The sequence below is a fragment of the Arabidopsis lyrata genome (assembly GCF_000004255.2).
Source record: "Arabidopsis lyrata subsp. lyrata unplaced genomic scaffold ARALYscaffold_8, whole genome shotgun sequence".
Classification (NCBI taxonomy): Eukaryota; Viridiplantae; Streptophyta; class Magnoliopsida; order Brassicales; family Brassicaceae; genus Arabidopsis; species Arabidopsis lyrata.
Window position 1 is genome coordinate 15,342,031 of NW_003302548.1, and position 6,444 is coordinate 15,348,474.

Here is a 6,444-nt window from a genome sequence, read left to right on the forward strand (position 1 = left end):
AGGCTGGCTACGTCATTGGAGTCCCCGAGCTGAATAAACTTCTAAGTGTGAGAAGTTCGTCAAAGAAAACAGGATACTTCTCGGCATACCCAAATGCCAATAGAAACGTCATCTCGCACCTCCCAAACAAGGATGAAAACTGGCACCATCCTTGGTTTCTGATTAAGAAAACTCCTGCTTCGATTGGGAATCTTTCCGATGTACTCCCATCGAAGTGGTCTACGAAACCTGGTAGAGACTAGGTCGTATATTCCTTTCCTGTTCATTATTATTTCTTTACTGACCAAATTCGTTGTTTCATTTCGCAGCTCTCATCGCTTCAACTCTCCCGACTGAAGAATTTGTCAAGTTCTTCAAACAATCCTTGAAGGGGAAACCCTTTGGAATTCTTTCACCCTCGATCGGTTTGTCGAGGCCAACCGAAAACTCAGGATGAGTCCTCCCAATCTACTTCATCGTCTTCCGCCTCCTCCCTCAACTCAGGGAATGTCAGCTCGGGCCCTTACTGCCCAGCGTAAGAAACTCTCCAAGCCGATAGCAGAGGCTTGTGATGAAAACAAGGCGTTCCTTGCGGCCGCCATTGACAAAAAAGATTACAGCAGGACCCTGCTGGTTGATGATAACAGCTCCGAGGGAGCCAGATCCGTTGCTGCTTATAGGTTAACACCTCGTCGTGACGAACGTTCTCCTCGGAGAGAGCGGTCTCCTCGTCGCGATTCTCCTCGTCCTTCCCGAGACGATTTCAGCAATGAACCACTTAAGAATTTGGTTCGTAGGAAGAGGGACAAGTCATCCCGTAGTGACTCGTCTCCGCGAAGGGAGAAATCAAGGGCCCGGACTGACCGTTCACCTCGATCATCTCCTCCTACTGAACCAATGGGTCCTCCCCGTCCTGTTGACATGTCTTCTTCTTCTCAGCCCGACAGCGAAAAGACTGCTCGGAGTGCATCTCCTAAAAAGGTAGATTCTGAATCTCGAGATGCTTCCTCGAGGTTAAAGCCCGTTCTTGTCCCTCAAGTCAAATCGCTTTCAGGTTTGGTGATTTACACATACTCTAGCGTTTTTGTTTCTATTAAGATTCTGATTTTTACAACTCTTCCTTCTTCGCAGCTATGGAGAAAGAAGGCAGCGTCTTCCGATGCTTCAAGACCCGATCGGGTTCGATCTTGCCAGACTTCGACAAATGGCGCCCTGCGATTCGTGAACGCTATTTGCTTCACGCGCATCACTCATCTCGGGTTAGTTCCGTTTTTTGTTTTTTTTTTTTTTTTTTTTCTATTGCATTGCCATTCTGCGAACTGACTCGCCATCCCGGGTTTATGTATAATGCCAGGCTCATAGCGAACTTAACGACATGATCGAACATTACGAAGGGTTGGTCATTGGACGGGAAAAGGAGATTGACATGTGGAAGAAGAAACTCTCTGCCCTTGAGGCTGAACTCAGTTCTTCTGCCGGCTCCAAGCACGATCTGGAGGACAAGGTCGACAGTTTAACATCCGAGCTTGCGCAGATAAAGGGAGAGCTGCAAGACCAGTACGATCGGAACTACAAACTCCAGGATGAACTTTCTGGTGTTCAGGGTAGACTTCATGAATCCGAATCAACCGCCGATACCCTGAACAACCAACTTATCGAGCTTGACGCGAAGTACAAGGCGCTGGCCAAGTTGCGTGATTCCGAGTTGGCAAGGTCGGCATCGAAGGCCAGAAAGGAGGTTAAGGGACGCGGGATGGAGTTGATCCAAGGGGCCATCCGCTTTATGCAGACCGAGAAGGCTAGGTCAGACTTGGAATCAGACATCAAGGAGCAAGAGAGCAACCTGATTCTGTTGGATCAAATCCATGAAGCAGATTTCTCCGAGGAGCAAGAAAGGACCGAACTGTCAACTAATATTTCTGAAAAACGGAGTCGCTTGGCAGCTCTTCCCACTTGACTTCGAGGAATTCTTTACTGAATCTCCTCCTATAAGTCTCCTCTTATAAGTGAATCGGGTTTAGACTGGGCAGGTAACGCTTGGCTCCTGACGCTTATTACCTTTTCTTACCTTGTACCTTTGATTGACTGGAATTATTATTTCTAGGCTCAAGTGAGACGGAAGACGTTGTCCCGCCCGTAGTTCCTATGGTACCGGAGGTCACTCCGGAGGTTAGTTGTACCGCGGAGGGTGGTCAGGGAGCTTCATCTGATCAAGCGCCAATTAAAGAGGCGGGCAAAACTTTGACAGCTGAGCCGGAGTCCGAGGTGGAGGTCGATCCGTAGTGGCTGTGTCCACTTTAAACTGGGGATTGTCCCATTTAGTTTAAACTTAATTTCAAACTTATTTTTTGGCCTAAGGAGGCTTTATCGTTTCTTTTGAACAAGATTTTTGCCTGAGGAGGCTTTTAAACCTTTCTAGGTTACGACCCAAGGGGGTCTGGTTAAAATTATATGCGGGTTTGCAAAGTCCGCTTTTAACCTTTTGTGGCCTTGTGGTTATGTTTTCGAGATTTTTAGGCTGATCAGACCTTTCTCTTTAGAATGCGAGAACTGAGCTCGGCTTAAAGCGAGTTCCCCACTCGATAAATTTATTGGGCTTGGGCCTTAGAAACTTTTGTAGTTAATGCGACGGTTGCTCTTTCCCTTCTTATAAGTAAGGAAAACGGCTCGTCTTTAATGCAATAACTGCCTTTTCTCGATTTTCCAAAAATGGTTTAAACCACTCGGACACTCTACCATTATTGGATTTATGGTTCCAAGACAAACCCTAAATCATTATAAATAAAGGCTTACCTACCTCCAAGCTTTATCTAACTACGTTTTTAGAATCTTACTTGAGTAATATTGCGAGAATGGAAAACGAAAAAGTAGCCCCCGTTGATCCCGGCAGCCCACTCTTCTTGTCCGGCGACGGCTTTGAACAGGCCGGCGTTCTCTTCCCTCACGCCGTCTTTCACTTTCCTTCAAAGGATAAGAAAGAGGCTTGCGATTTTATTGACAAGGTAAATATTTAAAGTTTTTTATTTAAAAACTTTTTGTTTCATCTTATTCACTCATATTTATGCTAGGTTGCCGACAAGCACCGTCGCTTGTATGAAGAGAGGCAGCGGTTGGGCCTCAAAAGGCAAACACTCGAGGCTCGCATTGCTCGGGTGGAGAGGAAGATACGGGCCTTGGAAAGCGATCCCTTTCAATGGGAATGGCGGAACTTTGACTCTGTCGCCGAGATCCCGAAGATGCTTCGGATGTATCTCCGCGCTAAAGGATTCCCGGGTCCCGTGAACGCCCCCGTCTGCGCAGTTCCATCTGACAGCGAAGAAGAAGACGAAGAGGAGGCCGATACCTGTAGGAAACGCGTTCAGGATCATCCCGAAGTGGATGCCAAGAACAAGGCGTCCACTTCGAAGACTAAACCGGCAATGAAGGAGCCTGTTCCTGAGCCTCTTCCATAAATGTTTTTTAATTTCTTCCCTTATTTTAAACTCGTAATGGGCTTCGGCCCCTTTTTATTTATGGAAACATTTGCAACTTTCCTTTCTTTTCAAATATTCTCGGAGATGCGTCTTTTAATGCAGGATCTGTTTGAGGGCATAAATCTCTCCGCGAATCACTCCATTCTTAAGATAAAATCCGTAGCTTGCTAGGGATATGACGTTCCTATAAATTATAGTCTTAATTTCCCTTTACTCCTCACCATTCTTGTCATTTTAGTAGGTATGGAGTTCAACCTTCGCTGTTCAGAATCTATGCCCGACTTCTCCAGAATCGGAATGATAAAGGAAGATGTTCCAAATGAGTCAAGCAGGCAGCCTCCTCCACTTCGCGGCTTCTTGAGATCTCAGATCCGAGCCCCATGTGCTTTGATCAGGGATCTCCCAATCAGGGACCAAGGAACAGCGACGGCGTTCATAGAGGCACTCGAGCTTCAACATCGGAAGCTTATGTTGGAAAAGAGGAGACTCCGGAAGAGGATTAACCGGATGCAACGCAGGCTTACTACGGTGTCAAGAGATCTTCACATCCTTGAATCTCACCCCGGAGAGTGGATTGAGCTTGGAATCTCTGACTTTGCTCGAATTCCGGACTGCATGATGCCAATCCTCGATCTCGCTGGCCAAGGAGTTGAAGTGTTCTGCTCGTCAACAAGATCTTCATAGTCCGAAGTGTACGATGAGGGACATTCCGTCTTTTAAATAACGCTCTATTTCCAATCTCTTGTATGTTCGCATAGCCGAACCTTTATTTGCTTCACTTGTTCGCACAATCGAACCTTTTTCCTTTAATAAAGAAATAAAAAAAAATTTTATTAATAGATGAACTCGTTTCCGAGCTGCCTACGTATCCATCTCGGGATCAAGCCACGCCGTAGTTCATGTACAAAAACAATGCATATAGCTTTAAACATAAAACTTCTTTAAGTTGATCACATTCCAAGGTCGCTTGACTGGATTGTCTTCTAAGTCTTTCAACCTATAAACACCGTTCCGAACCACTTCGGTAATAATGTAAGGTCCTTCCCAATTAATACCAAGTTTACCGGCACCTTCTTCTTTTTTGTTGTCAAAGACGCGCCTTAATACATAATCTCCCACGACGAACGGCCTACTTTTAACCTTAGAATTGTAATACCGGGCTGCTGCCTGCTGGTAATTCTGGATCCGAATTAGAGCTTGATCACGCCTTTCATTTATGGTATCTAGTGAATCATTAAGCATTGCTGAATTTTCTTCCTCATTTAACGGTGCTTCTGTTCGGCGAAGTCCGGGCACATTGAGTTCAGCTGGTACTACCGCCTCCATGCCATAAACCAAAGAGAATGGAGTTTCTCCTGTAGGTCGCCTAGGGGTTGTACGATAGGCCCACAGGACGGGTTGGAGTTCTTCATACTATCCTCCCTTTAGATGACTTAAGCGTTTCTTGAGATTGCTTAATATTGTCTTGTTCGCAGCTTCAGCTTGACCGTTTCCTTGCGAATATCGTGGAGTAGAATAGCTAACTTTGATTCCCCAGTCCGCACAAAAGGCATCAAACTCGTGTGAAATGAATTGTGGTCCATTATCAGTGACTATTTCGTATGGAACTCCATGTCGACATATAATGTTTTTCCAAATAAAGGTCTTCACCGCCGAATCCTTGATACCAACATACGCCTCAGCTTCAATCCATTTTGAAAAGTAGTCCGTAAGGACTAAAAGGTACTGTACACCTCGAGTTGACTTGTGCAATGGTCCAATGATGTCCATTGACCACCTCATAAACGGGTATGGGGCGGAAATGGAGGAGAATAATTCCGACGGTTGATGGATCAATGGTGCATGGAGTTGGCAGCGCTTGTATCTTTGGGCGAACTTAACACAATCTGTAATCATAGTGGGCCAATAATATCCCATTCTTTTTACTTTAAAAGCCATAGCCCTTCCTGATGAATGACTCCCACATAATCCTTCATGCACTTCGCTCATAACGATTTCGACTTCGGGCCCAAAAATGCACAATAGGTAAGGGTCACTGACACCTCGTCTATACAATGTGTCTTTTGACAGACAAAATTTCGCGCTAACGATTCTCATTTTTCTGGCTTGCCACTTATTCTTTGGGAGCTCGCCTGTCATAATGTAGTGCTTTATTGGCTCCCTCCAGTCAGCCCCCCAGTCTTTAGCCGGAATTTGGTCAACTTTGTGAAATACTCGTGGCTCTGGCTCGGGATGCTCGTTTGGTTCAAGAATATCCTCCTCGATTAACGGCTCGGTTTCTAACATTGTTTCTGGAATCACCTCTTCAGCTAAGACAACGGGTTCCTTGTTAGATGTATTCGATCCCTTTGACTTCCTTCGTTTGTTGGGTGGCGGTTCGATATCTGGTTCGCCACGGTCGCGTGCCGCTGCTCGAGACCTTGTAACGACGAGGGTTTCTTTGCTGTCTTGAATGCTTCACTCCGAAATGCATTCCACTGGAATAACTCTCTTTAACTTAGGATCTGATGTTGACGCCAATGCGGCAAGTGCATCCGCAGTTGTATTCTCTCCCCGAGGTATGCGGATTAATTCGAATTTTGAGAAATTTTTAGATAAACCCTTCACCACTTCGAAGTACGCTTCCATTCTTGAATCTTTGGCCTCATAGTCTCCATTAAATTGGTTAACTACTAATTGCGAATCGCAATAAGCCAATACTTCCTTAGCTCCAACTCCTTGTGCTAATCGAAGTCTGGTAATCAGGGCTTCGTATTCTGCCTCGTTGTTGGAGGCATTGAATAACAACCGGAATGATTGTTCTAGAATTTCTGATGTTGGAGATTCCAACTTGAATCCCACTCCGGATCCTTGCTTTGTTGAAGACCCGTCTACGTGTAATTTCCAAGTTTGGTTCTCCGGCTGTTCTACCGTTCCAGGTATTGGTAACTCGGTTAAGAATCTGCTAAACCTGAGCTTTCATATTCTCCCAGAGACTCTGACACATCGGTTA